This window comes from Prionailurus viverrinus, chromosome F2 (assembly GCF_022837055.1).
Source record: "Prionailurus viverrinus isolate Anna chromosome F2, UM_Priviv_1.0, whole genome shotgun sequence".
In the NCBI taxonomy this organism is placed as follows: Eukaryota; Metazoa; Chordata; class Mammalia; order Carnivora; family Felidae; genus Prionailurus; species Prionailurus viverrinus.
Genome location: NC_062578.1, coordinates 46,587,761 through 46,607,967, shown reverse-complemented (window position 1 = coordinate 46,607,967; position 20,207 = coordinate 46,587,761). Strand labels below are relative to the sequence as shown.

General features: G+C 42.8%; 1 protein-coding gene and 1 pseudogene across 1 annotated transcript in view; both read left to right on the top strand.

The window, feature by feature from the left end:
- Positions 1 to 6,433: 6,433 nt before the first annotated feature.
- LOC125156199 (60S ribosomal protein L18a-like) lies at positions 6,434 to 7,017 on the top strand (annotated as a pseudogene).
- A 10,532-nt stretch (positions 7,018 to 17,549) lies between these two features.
- RNF19A (ring finger protein 19A, RBR E3 ubiquitin protein ligase) overlaps positions 17,550 to 20,207 on the top strand; it is a 57,143-nt gene continuing 54,485 nt past the window's right edge. Inside the window, exon 1 of the mRNA XM_047842275.1 lies at positions 17,550 to 17,816. The gene's annotated coding sequence lies outside the window, so the exon portion shown is untranslated. The remainder of the gene's footprint in view (positions 17,817 to 20,207) is intronic.

Genomic DNA, 20,207 nt, shown 5'->3' with positions numbered 1-20,207 from the left:
CTGTGTGAAATCAAAGTTCAGAAGGGCAGCTGCTTGGATTCTCTCCCAGTTGTGATTTGGATACAGCTGCACCAGTTAGTGTTCTCCCCTCGACTCTAAGCCCAAGATGACAGGGGCTGTGTATGCTGACTTCCCTGTTGAATCACCAGCATCTAGCCCAGATGGGAGGTGCTTAATAAATATGTCTCAGAGGACTACCAGGATTCTAATCTAAAGGGTAGAAAAATGGAGGAGCCATAGAAAGAAATGGACAGATTAATATGAAAGGAAGACTCAGAGGGGCGCCTGGGTGGCTCAGTCGGTTGGGCGTCCAGCTTCGGCTCAGGCCATGAGCTCACGGTTTGTGGGTTCGAGCCCCGCGTCGGGCTCCGTGCTGACAGCTCGGAGCCTGGAGCCTGCTCCGGATTCTGTGTCTTCGTCTCTCTCTCTGCCCCTCCCCTGCTCATGCTCTGTCACTCTCTGCCTCAAAAATAAATAAAACATTAAAAAAAAATTTTTTTAAATGGTATGTTGAAAGGAAGACTCAGAGACAAAAGCATTTAGGAGTAAAAAGAAGGTTCCTTGCAAAAACATCGCAAGGGAGTCAGATTTCAGAAGGAGTGGCACAGAGCCAGCCTGCCCCTTCCATACCAGCACTGAGTGTCTACATCAGTGTCAAAGCCATCTGTGATAGATGCAGCTGGAGAGGTGGGCAGGCAAGTTGCCATGGGCCCCGGATTCCACGTAAAGAACTGAGAAGGACGAGAGAAGTTAGGAAGAAATGGAGAGCCCAAACATATTGTTCAGACTATTTTGGTTTCAAGAGACAGAGATCTAAACCAAAGAGAGAGTTTATTGGCTTGTGTAACTGGAAAGTCCAGAGATTCAACAATATCATCAGGATATTCTTTCTCTTTCTCCACTGCCACACCCACTTTTCTGTGTTGGCTTCATTCTCTTGTAGACTCTTTCCACATGCTTGTTTCTGGCAACTCCAGCCTTACAATTAACAAAGAAGTGGTCCCAGCAGTTCCTAATAGTTCCAGTAAAACACACACACACACACACACACACACACATGCACCTTAGAATTGATTCTTACTGGACAGCTTAGGTCACACGCCCATCCCTGAATTAATCACTGTCTGAAACACTAGTAGGCCAGGCAAAGGTCATATGAACACCCCTAAAAGGAGGGGTGGTGGTGGTTAACACCACTCTAATCTTATGAACCAAGAATGAGGGAGGGGTAGTCACCCAAAGAAATCAGGATGCTCTTTCCAAATACAAAAATGCTGAACAGGTGAAAACAATAATAGCACTCCACTCGAAGCAAAAACAAAAGATCAAATGAAGATTGTTCCTTTCTTTAAAAATAAAAATTGGAAAGGATGTCTGGAAGGAGAAAATGTTAAGATACTAGACAAGTATCTTGTCTAGACATGGAAACACTGTTGGTGGAGAATTATTAAGGACTCCTAGGACAAATCCAGCTCCCTTTCTCCTCTTATGTGCGCCTCCCCTGCCCACTCCACGTACAGAAAATTAGGATCCCTTACAAGATCATTCGAACTTGACCTGAACATTTTCAGTAATGGATAGTTCGTGATTTCAGAAAGTACTTGTATTGTCACACAGTTTTGATTCTTTAAAATTTCTGCTTTTCAGTGAGCTGAAACCCAATTCTCAGTTTGCCCTGTGGATTAACAAACCTTCAGGTTACTCCTCTCATCACACAATCCTTTAAGTGTTGGGAGAGACATTCCCACCCCAGTCTTTTCTCTTTCGTCCAAGCACAGCCAGTTCTTCTGACACATATCAGGTAACATGGTTTCCAGATTTTTCTATGGCCTAATTGTCTTTCTCTGGATTCATGCTGGCTTATGTGTGTCTTTCTTTAAAATGTGCTTGGAGGGGCGCCTGGGTGGCTCAGTTGGTTAAGCAACTGACTTCGGCTCAGGTCATGATCTCATGGTTTGTGGGTTCAAGCCCCGCGTCGGTCTCTGTGCTGACAGCTCAGAGCCTGGAGCCTGCTTCGGATTCTGTGTCTCCCTCTCTCTCTGTTCCTCCCTTGCTCATTCTCTGTCTCTCAAAAATAAATAGACATTAAAAATTTTTTAAAAATAAAATAAAATAAATAAAATAAAATGTGCTTAGATATAAGCCTCCAGATGAGGCCTTACCACTGCTGAGTTCAATGGGACCATTGCCTCCCTTTATCTGGAAACTATATTTTGCTAATGCAACTGAAGATTTCATTGGCCTTTTTTGCAACACTAGATCGCAAACTCACTTATATTGAGCTTATTACCAACAAAATCCCCAGGTCTCATGAATGGTTGCCAAGTCAGGCTTTTTGTAATTATGCAAGTGGTACTTTTTTGAGCCAACAGAATGGAACTTCCTTTTTTTTTTTCTTTCCCATCTTTTCTTGTGTTTTTTCAGGATCTACCCTGTTATGTGTCCTGTCAAAATGTGATCCTTTATGACCAGGTGGTATAAGGCCTGTAGACCTTGCTGCAAAAGAAAGGAACCCCCTGGTATTCCATTTACCCAACTGGTTTTTGGCTTATGGATGGGCCAGTGCCCATGCTTGATTCCTGAATAATCTGGTTTCTGTTCCTTGCTAACGCCTTGGTCATATGTTGTACCACTAATAATTGGACAGCCTTTCTGCCCGATGGCTGCTGTGCGTGTGTGCACACATGTATATCAGATGCTAAGCTTTGACCTGTGGTTTCAGGTCAGTTATGCCAACCTTTGCCCCACTTTCGCTTCATGCCTGCTGTTCTGGATAAGCAGACACTGGTGCCAGTAAGCTGTTCCACCCCTCTCCCATGGCCAATAAAACAATATCAGCCAGGGATTTGGAATTTGTCACATTTGTTCACTGCTTTAGGGCAGAGTTGTCAGAGCTCTAATTCATCATCACATAGGCAACCGGTCTGATGAGCCTTTGACCCAAGTCCCAGATTCTAGTTACCCTCCACCCCACATCCTTCTGGGAACTAAAGCCCTCTGTACTTCAGCTGTGTCATCTAGGATCTTGATTCCTTTGTGACTCCCTCATCTGGTTCACAGAAGACACTTTTCATGGGGCTATATGTTCACCTCCAGAATTTGGAAGGGCCTCTCCGATTTGTATACCCACTTACTATCTTAAGATGCTCATATACCCAGAGGCACCTGGCTGGCTCAGTTGATTGAGCGGCCAACTTCGGCTCAGGTCATGATCTCACAGTGTGTGGGTTCGAGCCCCACGTCTGGCTCTGTGCTGACATCTCAGAGCCTGGAGCCTGCTTCCGATTCTGTGTCTCCCTCTCTCTCTGCCCCTCCCCCACTCATTCCCTCTTTCTCTCAAAACTAGACATTAAAAAAAAAAAAAAAAAAAGATACTCTTACCCAGAAGCTTTTGCTACACATTGCCCCAGCCCCTTGGACTATAGACCCTTTGCATATAGACATGCTACAAAGTGAACTGAAATTCACCTTGCTGCTTTGACTAGAAGATCTTAACTGCTGACCCCTCCCTGATAAGAGCTAGCTCCTTTGCTTCAATTCATCTCCACTGCTTTCTTGCCCCACTACTCCCTCCTACCAGCTTGAGCCTGCCTCTGCAACAGGAGATCTTAGGTACTTGAGGCTCTGGAAAAGTGCCAATTATGATCATTAAAGAAGATGTGCAACTGGAACCCCGAGGATGTGGTCAAAAGCGAAGCCTCTTCCCTGACCCAAAGAAGGAAGGTACATTGTGCCAGGGTAGATACCAATTGCCCTTACATCTTGTCTCCCATAATGCATGCGCTACAGACCCCCTTAAAGAAGTTCTGAGGTCTCAGACTCTAACTACAGGGTAGGACTCATACCTCAAATATTTGAAGAGCCTACCTGTTTGGCAGGATTTATTTCTCAGTTTTCCCATAGATCTCTACAATAGCTCATTGTCAGAATGTGTCAACAGCAACAGAGAGATAATATATTAGTGCTTCTTGCTCACCTAGTCTGGTTCCCCGAAGAAGAAATGCTGGCTTGAAGAGCAATGCTAAAACAAAATTATCAGTGATGTTCTCATCACCTTTCCAACTTGTGTTGTGGGATGCCCTTTTTAAAAAGTAGTATTTTAAAAAGAGGAACCAGATGTGTTCCTAAGGGGAAATTTCTAACACCCTCTTACTGAAAAATAAGACACTGGAATTGAAAGACCATACACTCAGGATTTTCCAGGTTCTGATCACAGTAAAGTAATAGGTGACATCGCCTACAGGAGACAGGTTTTCAGGAACCAATGCAGTAAATAGTGTATGAGAAGTAATTACTAAATCTAATGGGAAATTTTTATAAGATTTCCTAGATACTGAAATACTCTTCCCTACCAATCCAAAATTAGCAGATCAGAAATTGAAAATAATTTTTCTGGTATCTGTTAGCCAATCTAAGATTAAAAACTGAAAACCAAGCCTATATATTTGGGACTTTTTCATAGCAAAATAGAAAGTACCTGGAAGGCAATCCAAATAAAATCACTTTAAAAGAAGTGATACCGACATATCTGCTGAGGAACTATTCATTAGAATGTTTAGACCAGATCCAAAAATGCTAATCCACTGGCTCCTATGCTGATTATTTCAAGAAGATTTCAAAAAGAAAAAAAAAAAAACAAAACAAAACATAAGATAGCATTCAAAGAAACTCTGCCAGTTCTGAATTTGAAGATATTAACAAATGTACTCAGCATTTCTTTCATCAAAGAAAGTAAAAATATAGCTTTGTATTTAATACAGACTATTTCAAGGGTTTAAAATAATATCATTTGTTTCAGAATGAAAAGTATTAAGAACCATAAGGAAGTAAGGTGTTGGAGGAGGGAAGAAGGGAATGAATTCAAGAGTTCATATGGGAAAGTAAATAAGATTGGCTTTTCACTCTGAGATAGGAGGGGAACTAGAGACAAAGAAGCAGAGAGAGATGACATAGAGAAAGGGTGGGTGAAGAGGCTGATGTTTCCCAAAAGACCTGGATGTTTCTAGCAAAGCAGAAAGGGTGGAAAGTTACCTTTGTTTCCCTCACTAGATGGTAAGATCTGTCAAAGCAGGGATTTTTTGGGCCCCTACGGTAATGCCCATCACCTAGCATAGCAAGCATGGCATATTGTTGATTCTCAATTTGTATTTGTCGAATAAAATGAAGGAAAGAGAGTGGACATTAGGAACTTAGAAGAATGGCAAATACTGGGAATAGCTGTTCGAAATCAATAAGAAATGAATAATGGGGTTGCTAATTTGAGGTTTGCTGGCATGCATTTTTCTGAAGTTCAGAAACAAGAAATAGAAAAGCAGACAGATTGGAATTGGTGTGACTGAGAGAGCAGGATGGAAAAGGGGTAAGAGGGTCCAGTATGCCTGCAAGGGTGATGGAAGCCAGGCTGGACATGGGGTTGAAGATGAAGACCAACTGAAAGCAGCAATAGACAGTCAAGGTCAAGCCCTTCTGAGGGCTTTAGGCAATGAGCCCCTTTATTTATTTTTTGTTTGTTCATTTTTTAAATATAATTTATTGTCAAATTGGCTAACATACAGTGTGTAAAGTGTGCTCTTGGTTTCTGGGATAGATTCCCTTGGTTCATCACTTACATACAACACCCAGTGCTCATCCCAACAAGTGCCCTCCTCAATGCCCATCACCCATTTTCCCCTCTCCCCCTGACCATCAACCCTCAGATTGTTCTGTGTATTTAAAAGTCTCTTGTGGTTTGTCTCCCTCCCTCTCTGTAACTATTTTTTTCCCCTTCCCTTCCTCCATGGTCTTCTGTTAAGTTTCTCAACATCCACATATGAGTGAAAACATGATATCTGTCTTTCTCTGACTGACTTATTTCACTCAGCATAATACCTTCCAGTTCCATCCGTGTTGCTGCAAATGGTATAATTTTATTCTTTCAGCAATGAGCCCCTTTACAACACCAATGTAGGGAGCCTGGGTGGCTCAGTTGGTTGAATGTTAGATTCTTGGTTTTGGCTCAGCTCATGATCTCATGGTTCATGAAACTGACCCCTGCATTGGGTTCCGCACTGACAGCATGAAGCCTGCTTGGGATTCTCTCTCTCTCTCTCTCTCTCTGCCCATCTCCCATTTGTGCTCATGCTCTCTTTCTCTCTCAAAATAAATAAATAAGTGCGTTTTTAAAAAAATTTTTAAATGTTTGTTTTTGAGAGAGAGAGAGAGCAAGTGGGGGAGGCAGAGAGAGGGAGACACAATCCAAAGCAGGCTCCAGGCTCTGGGCTGTCGGCACAGAGCCCCAGGCAGGGATCAAACCCACAAGTGGTGAGGTCATGACCTGAGCCAAAGTCAGATGCTTAGCCGACTGAGCCCCCCAGACACCCCAGAATTTTTTTAAGGGAGGAGAGAGGGAAGGAAATTAAAGACATGATTGACATGTGTTATGTGCATTAAAATTATGAGCTATCCTAGTCTTTTCTTGCTTGGCGGCAGGAGCGAAGAGAGCACCCTGAAGGCCTGGGGCATGCTGTGAGACTACAAGGTGGTGGGGTGCCTCCTGCCCATCCCCAAATGCCATACTCTGCCCCTCTATAGCTTATGAATCTTTGCGCCTAATCATGTTGTCGCCAAGTTTGGCTTCTGGTGCTTTGTGTCTCAGCTGAAGAAGATGAAGAAGTCTTGGGGGAAATCGTCCACTGTGGACAGGTGTTGGAGAAATCCCCCTTGAGAGTGAGGGACTTCAGCACCTGGCTGTGCTCTGACTCCCGCAGGGGCTCCCACAACCTGTACCGGCAGTACCGGGACCCGACCGCGGCAGGCGCTGTCACCCAGCGCTACTGAGACACGGGCAGGCGCTCCACACCGCGCCGGGCTCACTCGATCCAGGTCATGAAGGTGGAGGAGATCACAGCCAGCAAGTGCCGCCAACCCTCAGCCCATCAGTTCCGGGACTCCAAGATTGAGTTCCCGCTGCCCCACTGGGTCCTGCGTCCCCAGCACAAGCCATGCTGCACCGCCAAGAGGCTCAACACGTATTTTTAGATGCAGAGCCTCCCTGTCCGGAGGTAGGCCCAAAAAGACTCTTTGGGAAAACCAGAGTGCTCAGAAAAAAAATAAAATAAAAAATTTAAAAAGTACATGTGGACTATCCTAATTTTTCTCTGTATATCAACATATATAAATACTTGGATATAAACCATCATAAACATCCGCAGATATTTTCTGCAATATTGGGGTTGATAACAATGATCGGAAAATCTATCAGTTAGTTATGTTCTATATTCTATAGAATATATTCTATATTCTGTTCTATGTTCTAAGATCAATATAGGATGAAGCAGAGATCTGGTAAATGCTGGGCTTAAGGACCCAGGAGACAGGCTGGAGATTTGAAGCTGCTGAGGGCAGAAAACTAGAATGAAATTCCTAGGTAATGTATCTTGTCCAGAGGTCACTGAGAGGAAAAGGCCCAGAGGTGACAGTCTGACGAGAATCAAAGACCATGGAACTGGTCAGGTCAAACAGAGGGACAGATTAGCAGATACAATACAGGAAGTCAAGATCCAGAATGACCGTGGGTTTGCTTCTTTGGAAGACCTGAAAATCAAACCCTCTGCTAAGACCCTTCAGTTTTAAGTTCTCCGCCTTTAACAGCAAACATATTTTCTTCTCTAGGATTTTCTTTTTGAAAGATGAATCTTTTGAATTAATTTTCTTATCATCTCTTACTAAAATGTCACATTATAAGGTTCTATTTTATTTGTTTTAATTTTTTATGACATTATGCAAATACATATACACATATACTTAGGTTTCTCAGGTTGCAAATTCTTAATTCTTCACTTGTGAAAAATTAATGCAAAGTTACATTAGAAGCCTAATTAAGAGAAAACAGTACTCATTGTTAGATGGGAGTGAGGTTGGCGTAGGCACTGGAAGGAGAAGAAAATGAAAGGAACTTCCTCTCTCCTCCAGACTTCCTACGTACGTCTTCTAAATGTAATATTTCAGGGGAATCCATTGTTCATTTTAAAGAAAAACAAAAACTCTACACGTGTTCCTATTGGGTCTATAAATCAGTAAAATATTAAAGTGGAAACAAAAGAATTACCTCCTGGCAATTGACCATTTACGTTAGTCATCAGTCCTTGAATTTGATTGCGTTGCAGATTTGTACTTCTGAAAATAGAATGTCTCAAGTATTGTTTCTAAATCCTCGAATGCTTGCTATGAAATTATTTCCTCTTCTATTCATCACTGAAACACTGAGAAGATCATTTAAAATAGCTCCTGTGATGTATGGAACCAACAGTGTACAAAATCTGGATTGGAAACCCTCCTCTTGTTATTTTTTTTAATGTTTAATTATTTTGAGAGAGAAAGCGGGAGCACCAGTGGCAGAGGGGCACAGAGGGAGGAGGAGATAAAGAATCCCAAGCAGGCTCTGTGCTGTCGGCACAGAGCTCAATACGGGGCTTGATCCCATGAACCATGAGATCATGACCTGAGCCAAAATCAAGAGTCAGGCTCTTAACCGACTGAGCCACCCAGACACCCGTGGGCATCTTCCTCTTCTTGGTAAAAATAAATGATAATACAATTTTAGTGTGAGGGAATCTTTATTTGAACAACACCATCTCAAAATCACAGCATTGTAGTAATTATTCAGTTTTCCCCTCATGTCCTTGCGATACATTATTTAAAAGTTTTGATTTTATTACAGGATATAAAACTCCCAGAAGCAATTTGAAATTGAATACAGATTGCTAGCCCTGACACTTCGGATATATTTCTCCTTTGCTTCGTTATTCAACTATTTTAAAATCTTTTTCTCTTTGATCACTGATAGGAATGTTGGCTCAGCACAGTTATTTTAGCTCCAAACTTGTGACAGTTTTGTTTTGGGGGGGTTTGTTGTTGTTTTGAAAACTCCCAAGTATCCGTTTGGGTAAGGTAACAAATTCTTCCCTCTAACCCCAAATATCAGCTGATGTATTCAAGGTATTACATGTCATTTCTCGTCCGCCTTTTGACATCACACAGGCTTTTAATCAGTCATTTTGGATTCTGACCACATTTGCCAGGAAGTTAACTTTTAAATACCTCTTCTCCTGACATTTCTGACGGGATTCCCCTGGCAAAGGTAGATGGGATTTTTTAAATTGAAACCACCCTAGAAACAGAATTGCTTTTGTTAATTGCTGATGAGTTTCCTGATAATACCATTGAACAGAAGGGAAGGCAAAAAAAGTGGCAGGATGGCACCTGCAAAAACAGGCTGTCCACGGCCAGCAGGGGTTAGTTTATACTTAGTCACCTTTCCTACTGTTTTCTCCCTGCTTAAATGTCTTGGATCTTCTTACTGTTTCAGTGCTATATTCTGCCAAAAATACTAAACACAATTTGAAAGGAAAAGGAAAACGTAAAGATAAAACTTTCAAAAATGATATTGCAGGGGGGATAACACTTTCTTTCTTCTGTAAAATTCTGTCTGTGACAGACTATCTTCAAATAAAAGCCACTGAATCCAGTATCCACTCATCTTAAAATAACACTACTGATAATTGCTAATATTTACTGAATTATTACTAAGTGCCAGGTGCTGAATGCTTTACACTTATTCCTTCATTTAATTCTTGCATAAATTCTAAGAAGGAGGTACTTTTATTACCCTCATTATAAAGATGAGGGAATAGACATATAGGAACTTTGATTTATGGACATTCATCTTCCTGTATTAATAATTTTAGAACTTTTACGGGAAGAGCCCTGAGAATTCAAATACACATGCCTACTTTTTTCACCCACTAACTATTAATACCTACAGATACAATCAGAGCAGAAGACAGCCACAAGACAGTCTCTAGTATTTTTCAAGTTTCAAAAGAGTGTCTTCAGTAATTTTGCTTCAAGGTATATACTCTAGAGAAAGTCTCCCATATGTGCAAAAAGAGACATGTATAAGAAAACTCATTTATTAAGCAGCTAAAATGAATAAGATAGATTTCCATGTATCAACATGGGTAGATCTTGAAAACAATGTTGATTAGGAAAAAAAAAAAAGAAGGCAGGTAGAATGATACGTTTGGTACAATATCATTTATGTAAAAATGTTGTTTAGCAAAAACTATATTTAGAACATAAAACAACAGAATGTGTTACTTGTGAATATGCACTTATATCATAAAAGGATAACAATGTGAGCCAGAAGGGTAAAACTTTTAGGATAACAGTTACCTTGGGAGGAGAGAAATGGAAAGGGGGGGGGGGTTCTGGGAGGAGTAACAAAGGAGGCTTCAATGCTATAATGTTTCATTTCTTTTGCTTTGAAAAGGAATACAAATATGAGAAAATGTTAACATTTGTTCTTTTAGGAGTTACACAGGTTCCCATATTCTCTGCAAATTTTTGTAATTAAAGAAAGATAAATGGGTATATTTATGCTGACAAGGGGCAGAAATCACTATATTTAGCATGCTTTCCATAAACTTGGGGCAAAATATTTTTGAAGCACATTTAACTAGATGCCTAATTTATCCATAAAATAATACAGTGTACTATCCATACTATCCATATAACTTTAAGTCTTGTAAATTCAGCACAATCTCCAAATAAACTAGTTGTAAAAAATGTATTTCTCAGTAATTTCATTAAGGTGAATTTCTTTATGTGGTTTTATGTTATATGGCTCCCTGTCCCAACTCCTGCAATATTATCGAGGCCAGCAGTAAGAATAATTGTCTGGAGACTGTTACAGGCCACATACTTCTGGCCAAAGACTCCTCTTCATGGATCATTATTATCTGGAATGTACATTCTCAAATCTGATTCCCTGACCTGCCCCTTCCTCTCCCTTTCTTCATGTCCAACAGCAGAGAATTTCATTACGAAGGTAAACACCCCTGAATAGAGTCTAATTGGGCTATGCGGTTTCTGTAGGTGAGTGTTCCTCATTACATTATTTGTATAAGGTTCTGGGTCATATCTAAAAATATTTCAGCTTGAAAATTAATCTAATCTTTGGTTCATTTGCTTTCGTTTGAATCTTTCACTTGCTAGATAAGAACGCAGTTGAATAATGCTAAATCCAGCATTACTTAAAATGCTATTCATTTTGTTAATGCTATATTTTGAAGTGAGGAAATTATTCATTGTATACATTTTAAAATAATCTCTTTCAGTTATATAACTAGCAATTAGTACCAGTTTGTTTGTGAGAATGTGTTCATAAACATTTTTTATACCTGCCTTGTTTCAAAAAGGATAAAAGATGGGTTACAGATACATATAATGTAGCACCAGAGAAATTAAATCTCAAGTTAGTGAAGAAATGGAAACAGAGGACTCAAGTCAAGAGTAAGTTAAGTATGGGGTGTCTGGGTGGCTCAGTTGGTTGAGCATCTGACTCTTGGTTTTGGTTCAGGTCATGATCCCAGGGTCATGGGATTGAGCCCCACTTCAGGCTTCATGCTGAGTGTGGAGCCTGCTTAAGATTCTCTCTCTCTCTCTCTCTCTCTCTCTCCCTCTGTCCCTCTCCCCTCATGCTCTCTCTCTCTAAAATAAAATTTTAAAAATTAAAAAAAAAGAGTAAGTTAAGCGTGTAAAGTGCATTCTGTTTAATCCATATACAGACCAGAAGGAGGCCACATACATAGGTCTAAGCTTCCTCATGGCCAAGAGAAATACTGTCAGTTCCATTAGGTATCCAGAAGACAAAACAAATGGGGATACTAAACAGGGGAAACACAGCTATTCCAGGTGCTAAAACCAAAAAAAAAAAAAAAAAAAAAAACAACAACAACAACAAAAAAAAAACATTCTTCAGATACAGAGAGAGTAAATACAGCAACAATTTTCACGGTGCTTTCTTATAAATCCCTTAATGTGAGTCCAAAGTATTACACCAAAGTAAATTCATTAAGGAAATCTGAGAAGGAACCATGCCATTGGATTGGCGGCTGGGAGAGTAGGAAGGGGGTGGTCTAGGCACAATCCAAGGGCTAAAGCATTGCAACTGTTGGTCTTGACATGAGGCTGGTTATCAGGATGACGATAATTTGTTTAACCCAGGACTCTTTGAGAGTGAAAGGGGTACCATTAATAATTAAGCCCCCACAACAGGTATAAGCCAGGGATCTCCTGAGCAAACTGGGACATATGGTCATTCTAAGTCCTTGCTCATCACCCACTGATATCCTGCTTCTAGTGCAACACATCACTTTGGACCTAGTCAGCCAAACGTACCCTGTCCAACATAGAATGAGTCTAACCAGCTCTAGTTATAAGGGGTTCTGGGGGTTTCTAGCCCAGGTCACCAGCTCAGAGTAGGGTAAGTCATGAATCAGTCAAATAGGGAAGGTAATTAAGAAAGACTGGAATAAACAATGGGTAACGGTGGCCTGAGGCTCCAGTCTCTACCAAGAGAAGGTTAAAGGAGATACCATTTCTGATAATGGGTGGGAGGGAGAATGAACCAGATTATAGACAACTGGATGGGTCCCCTGAAGAGGAATGAGATACCCTCCCTCCTAAGGAGCCTAATGAGAGATCTTGTGAAAGAAAACTGCTTGAAGCTGGGATATTGTCATAATGGCTGAAGCACTTAAGCTGTAGTTCTCAAACATGTAGTATGAATTACCCGGAGAGCTTGTTAAAAACTAGATTCCAGGACTACCGTCTCACAGATAATGATTCTGTAAGTCTGAGAACCCAGGAATTTATCTTAACAGGTGCTCCATGTGATTCTAGCAATGATGATTCTAGCCTACACTTTGAGAAATACCACCCTAAAGGCTGATTCATAGCCCTTCAGGGAGTCTAATCTTTCCACAAGAAAGAGTGGCTTGGGCTGGCTTTGGGGAGTATATGGTGCCATTTCCGTGTGGAAGGTGGTGAGCGAGAGATGGGGCAGGAGGAATTGGTGGATCAGAGCAACTCAGCTTTCAGCCACCTGAAGGATTTTTCCCCTGAGGGTCCTAGGTCCTCAATTTGGAAGAGAAAAGTGCTTTCCTCTCCAGATTCCCTCTATGGTCCTAACAATGAAGAGAACCACCCAAGCAGGGACACAGATGACCCCACTTTTAAAATCCTAGCTGGATTAATTCCCACTCTAGACTGCTTCCCTTTACCTTGTAATAGCAGCTAACATTTACTGATGATTTACTACATGCCAAGCTTAAGTGCTGTATCTACATTTACTCATTTAGTTCTGAGAACAACTCAGTGGGGTAGGTACTATTTTCCCCCTATTTCATGATAGGTCATGTTGAGAAGGCCTACTATGAAGCGCATCCACGTGTGATCTATGACCACAGTGTAGTCTATGTTAGTGACACCCCTTGTGGTAATGCAGGGCAAAACCCTCACACCTTACACACTGGGCCCAACACTGTGGGTCATAAGAGTTCAGTAACTTTCCCAAGGTCCCACAGCTAGAACCCAAGTTCTGAAGCCTCACACATGAGAAAAAGGAGGGACTTGCATAAGAAGAAATTTCTGACCTTGCCAGAAAGGGAATTGAACAAACTTGAGATCAATACACTTATTCACATAGAGACAGGTAAAAGTGAGAAGTCAGGAAGTAGCACATTCCAGTGAATCAACTGTGGCAACCAAGAATCTCCCAAGTCTATCTGGATGAGGTCCCAAGGCTGCCTCCCCAAGCCATATTAAATGATGGTGGAGAATAAAGCCCCCAAGATCCCGTTTCTGGTTGCATTTTTTTTTTCCCCAGCAGAACCTTCAAGCCAACTTTCTTGCCTCCAATGTCCTGTCCTATAACATGTTGTTTCTATGATACCTTTGGTCCTTGTATTAGAGAGTGATTTTCTATGTGTCTGTTTCCTTGTCAAGTTTACAAGCTTCTTGAAGGCAAGGACAATACATTACCACATTTGTATCTCCCAATGACCAGAGAAAACCTCCTTGCTCTGGGTCTTATGTATTGGGCATTAAGTTACCTGCCTTCAAAGTTTAGTGGGCAAGACCTACAAATAAGGATGAAGCACTTTACATAGAAAATTATGGAGGTAAGCACAGGGTTGCTATGGAGCCATAAAGGTGGGCCTGATGTAGCCTGTAAGGACCAGCAAAGGTTGCTACATTGAGCCAGGAAGGGAAGGAGAGGGGAGAGGGCATTCTAGGTATAGTAGACAGCACGTGCAAAGAAAAGTAAATGCTCATGTGTAACAGAGAGGGAGGAAAGAAGAAGGAGGAGAGAAGTGGAGGAAGGAGAAAGGATTTATGGTACCCTAAATAGTTTAATGTGGATGAAAATTTCACTTTGACTGTGACACCAATGGAGGGGGCTATGGTTGGGGTAGAAAAAGAATATGAATTCTAGAGTCAGACTAACTTGCCTGCATGGTCCAAATCCCAGTTCTGCCACTTACCAGCTATGTAACTTTGAGCAAATTACTTACCCTCAAGCCTCAGATACTAATTTGTTAATGGGATAAGAATAGCACCTATCTTTTGGGGCGCCTGGGTGGCTCAGTCCATTAAGCATCTGACTTCAGCTCAAGTCACTGTCTCCTGGCTGGTGAGTTCGAGCCCTGCGTCAGGCTCTGTGCTGACAGCTCAGAGCCTGGAGCCTGCTTCAGATTCTGTCTCTGTCTCTCTGTGCCCCTCCCCTGTTCTCTCTGTCTGTCAAATATAAATAAACATTAAAAAATTTTTTTAAAAAAAGAATAGCACCTATGTTTTGGGACTCTTGTGATTATTAAATGGCTGAATACTTATAAACCACTTAGAACAATGCCTGTCAGGTAACATGTATTCAGTAAAAAGCAGCTGTTATTGTAACCCTGTTCTGTTCCTCTCATCCCTGCTTTCACTCCATTCTAAGCAAGTCTTACCAATTCTGCCTCTAAACAAATACTGGAACCATCCTCTTTCGTCTCCACCTTGGTTCAAAGAACTATGATTTCTTTCCTAGATTCTTGAAGTAGCCTTCTAATTGGTCTCCCTGCTTCCAGTCTTGCTCTGCCAGAATGTGGTCCCCAGAGCAACCAGAATGATCCTTTTCAGAGGTAAATCAGGTGTCTCTCCACTTGAAAATCTATTGTGTCTAATCATACATCATACCAACCATTTAGAATTCTCCTTATGATGACCTCAAAATGTCTTACATAATTGGCTTCCTCCTGCCTCTTTAACTCCATGTTCTACTCCCTCATCCTGATTATGCTTCAGTCTCTAGCTGCCTTAAACTTGGCAACTTTGGCTAGGACCTTTGCACCTACTGTTTCCTCTACCTTCCCCATCCCTTAACTTGTTTGCTTCCTCTTGTCTTGTAGAACCCAGCTCAAATGTCAGAGGAGTAGACTTTAGTTGGAGACACCAAACTAAGGTAACAGCCTTCCTGGTTTCTATATGTTACACGGGTAAATTTATTTCCTTTCCTTTATTTCTTTGTTTTTTTTTTCTTCCTCCCCCCAACTGTGCCACCCCACTCCCAGACTATGAGACCAGATACAAGGGCTATCTTTTTCATTGCTATATTGGGACCCCCCCCCCCATACTAGGCACTCAATAAATATTTATTGAATTGATTTTGAATGAATTAGAAGACAGTAGGGAAAGAAGGGACAATGCTGCCAAAATTCAAGGCACCTAGGGCCAATTATTATGCCTTTGCAGTAATCTGGTGAATAATGATGAGGCCCTAGCAATAGTTTTCAACCACTAGAATCACCTGGAGAGTTAAAAAAAATATCCTGATGCTTGAGTGCCAACCTCAGAGATACTAACTTAATTGGCAGGGGAAGCCTGGGCATCAGAGTTTTTTTAAAGCTCCTCAGGGGATTCTAATGTGCAAAGTAGAAATCACTGCCCTAAAGGCCGAAGGAGAGTATAGAAGGGAGAGTGCAGGAATGTTTAACAGGGATGGTTAATTATGAATTGGAAGTGACTGAAAGGAGGGTGCTTGGTAAGAATCCTTGATTTCTGGCTTGGGCCTGGGTGAATGAGAGACACAAGTTTAGAGGAAAAGAGAAATTCTGTCTTGGACAGGTCGAGTTTGAGGTACCCATGGGGATTCAAGTGGAGATGTTCAATAAATATTTGTTTTTTAATATATCTATGTTGCCTTAGTGAAGAGTAGGAAATCCCTCCAGCTTTCAAGAAGACAAGCAGGAAAAGGCACCTCTGGAAAATATGACAATGTACAGAGTACAAGACCATTTCCACTTTGCACAGCCTCTTTACTCAAAACCTCCTTTCAAGCCATTGCCCTATCTGTTCTTAAATGTTCAACATGTTGATACATTCTCAAGGATTACATTATGTATGAATACTGTTCCATAAATCCATTTACCTTACTATTCTGGTACTACTTGTACAAAGTATCCCATTGATTAAATGGTAGGCAGCCTTCAAGGAGTATAAAACAGCTTTAAAACTTCCAATAAATGAAAATAAACATATTCATCATTACTTCTTTTAAGATTTGTGGTAAAAAAAAAAAATACTTGGGCTTAACTGCCTTGCTTGTTTAGTTTTCTAATTGGTAAACATTTACTGGGTTACCAAAGCTACCAAGTACCGTCTGAAACACCATGGCTCCTTGGTTTGTTTCTAATTTAAATTGGACAGACACACTAAAACAAGAATAGATAGGGTGATATATTTTGTTAAGTAACAGATGGCAAATGGACATTCTGTCCAGCATCCATAACATTCCATTTCTCAATATGCCAAGGAATCTTGTAGAGAAATCAACTATGAGGGAATGGACCAGGTCTGCAATGAATGTTTATTCAACTAAAAAGAACTGATACTACATCATGTGCAGGTTAAAAAATTTAAAGGGGGCATGACTGGCTTAAAGGATAAGAGGGGATGGAACAGATAAAGCTGGATTAAAGTAATTCAGAATGTATCAGTAAGTACTGAAGTATGAATTCTGAATACTTAAGCGACTTTGTGAAATTAAGTGATGGGGGGAAGGGAAGAGGAGGGTGGCAGATATTCTCTGCACCCTCACATTGAGCTAAGCGCTGTTGCTAGCAGCCCCTGCTTAAAACTGTAAGAACGAGTGGGGTGGGGGCGCAGCCACAGGAGGGGAAAACATTTCACTCGGGGAGCGGCAGAAACTTGCAGCAACATCCCGGCCTTGCTTTCCCTGGGGTTGCCAATCTAGCAGGTTGAGAACCGTGAGAACACAAAGAAACGAATAATTTATGGCGTGCGAAACACCCAAAAGCCAGGGTCCTCGAGTCCAGCATCCCCCATCACCTAGGGGGCAGATCCGGCCACCCCACCCATTCTCTTAGGAGACACCTGCCCCGCTAAGGGCGAAGAGCTGCGGGCCGAGGGGCAGAAAGGACGGCTGACTGGCCCGCGTAGAGGACAAGCGAGGGGCTGCCCTCCCGGCCACCCGGTCGCGGGCGGGGCGCGCCGAGACCAGCCGGGGCCAACGCGCCGGAGCTAACGACAGCGTCCCAGAGCCGCCCGCGGCGGGCCCGGTGGGCGTGACGCCATGACGCACGGCACGCGGGCAGCGCGCCGGAGCGGAGCGGAGCGGGGCGGGGCTGGGTGGGCCGGGGGCGGGAGGAAGGAGTGGGAGGAGGAGGCGGAGACAGCGGGGGCTGAAGGAGGGGGAGAATGGCAGTTGTGGCGCTGGTTCCCGGGAACAGCCGTCAAGACAGAACTGCGGAGGAGGAGTTCGGGAAAGCGGCCCTCGGGACCCCTCCTCTGCGTTCCCTCCGCCCCAGCTGAGAGGCGTCTCGGCGGGTCTGAGGAAACCTCCTCCGTACTTCCTTCGGCTTCTGCCGCTGCCGCCGGGAGATGGGCCTGTTCACCCGCACTCCGGCGCCCACCGCCGCTCCGAGGAGTTGAAGGTACGGGCGGGCACGGGAAGAGGTTGCGCCCGGGTAAAGGAGGGCAGGGGCGGCTCCCGTTTCCGACCCGAGGCGCTCCGGCACGGCCGCTGCCCTCGCGCCCCTTCCCGGGACGGAAATGGATTCAGAAATCCCACGGGAAAGGCGCCGCCTCTCGGGCTCAGCCCGGGGCCGAGGCCGGTCCTGGACCTGGGGGTCAGGCCAGGGGCTGGTTCCGCGTCCCCCGCCCGGCGCTGGCGCCCCCTCGGCCGCTCGGGCTCCGCCCGAGCTCTGCTCTCCCGGCCCGGCCAGTCTGTGGAGTCGGCGGCCGACCCAGCAATGTTGTGACGGGCAGAGCGGCGCTCCCCTGCAGCACTTCCCGGGCCCCTGAAGCAGCCGACACCGAGGGCGGCCGCCGCGGGGAGGCAGCGGGGGTGGAGCGCATTCCTGATGGGTGAAATCGGCTCTAACGGGACCGATTTCCGGGCCTCGCTGTAAATTCGGAGCGGGGGCCACAGCCCCCCAACCCCTGCTGCGGGGGCTTTAGGGAAGGGGAGGCGTGCGCCCGTGAAGGTTCATCCGGGGGAACTGCCACCCCCTTCAGAAGCAGAAATGAGACGAAAAATGGTGTCGCCGTGGGCTCAGAAGATACGTTAACAGGGGTTTACTAGGGGTCTTCCAGGGCTTGTCTCCGTCACGCGAAACCTTCAGGGAGTTCCTAGCCTTCGCCCAGGAAGGAACGCCACTGGTTTTGATTTCCAGTTTTTCCTGTCATCTGGGTTCCTTCCCCTCTCTCGTTGCTCTTTCCCCCCGTTTCCATTAATGGGAAGAAGAAAAAGAAGTTTAGGGTTCATTAACCCCGCGGCAAGGGCGATAAGTAAAAGAGGGGAGAGAGGGGTGAAGGCTGTTTATGGGAGAAAGAAGGGTCTTCGTTTTTGTTTTTTGTTTTGTTTTGTTTCTCTTTGGTCTTTAAAGGTGGAAATACGCGAACAATGCTTTATTCTGGGTAATATTTACTATGCAAAACGTTGCCGAATGTCCTGTTGGGTTTACGTCGGAAAGGACCCAGCCTTTCCGTGCTGCTGCGATTTTCAAACCCAGGTGTTGACTGGAAATGCTAGTTTTAAATATTAGTAAACAGTGGAGGCAGCAAGCAGTCTTTCCCCCTGACTGGCTGCCTTGAAATGATCGTGATCTTTTCTTTCAGTCCCACTTCTCTCTTTTTCTTTTTGTGAGAATATGGCTTATTCGTTTTTTATGATTTTAACCTAGATTGCCTCGACTCTTGGTTATGGGAAGTATGACGGTATGCCTTGTTTTCATTTTCAGTTTTGCCATTAACCATCTTAATAGGCAGCTCTCCACGTCTGTTTATAATTGAAGCTATTACCATAGTTGCCTTTTTATGCGTCCTTAGCACCCAGCTGCCTGAACTGAATTAAAATGTAAATACTTCTCTCTGTGTAGAAAATGGCGATGATCTATTGTTAACTCTTATTTTCAAATGTTCTTTCCTTGCCAGTTGCAATTCCATGGTAAAGATTTGGAATTCAGTCTTGGGGCTTAATCAAATTATGCAACAACAACAACAAAACCTTTTTCTTTGTTTAATCTTCTCCTTTAAAATGACTGTATACAGTATAACTGAAGTTTAAATTTCATGCCTCCATGGAAACTATTAATGTCACCGCAAGGTGTCTTGCTGAGGGAACAATAATTCTACTTTGGCATCCTATGTTAAAGTATTTTTTTCAGTATCTTTGACTTCCAGGAGGATTCTAGTAAGATTAACTTTTAAAACTGCAGCTTGTTTCAGGAATTGAAACACAACCCAAGTCTTCAGATAGTAGCTACTTAAAATACTGTTGTTTTATTTGGGGAAGGCCTCAGTTGAAGATGAGAGTTTATATAAAGAGCAGTCCCAATTTACTGTCCTCTAACCACTGTTTTAATTTCTTTTTAAAATTTTGGTGGTGATTTGTAGAATTTGGGGTGCTTTTCTACTTGACTAAATGAAACCATATTTTTTTCCACCTAAGGTATGAAAGATACTAAGATCAGTATCTGTTTTTAAAGATCCTTCATTTTACGGAAAATAAATGCACCTCATAAATTTGAAGTAGGGAAAGTCGTAATTTTTTTTGCAGTTTGAATGTAAGACACCTTGGGGCCACCTCTCTTTAATGGGATCAGATTGGAAGATACTATTCTAATGAGGTTGTTAGATAGAATTAAATATAGGTAATTTGAAGCAAACTTTTTTAACATTTGAAAGAATCTCATATATTATGGCGGGTTCTGATTTTATCTTAACACTTAATTTAGACTTATCACAGAAGTTCTTTGGTTTGTAACCATCTCCCATCCTCCTGCTTTTCTTCTTCCTTTATTTTTTGTTGGTTTTTTTTTTTA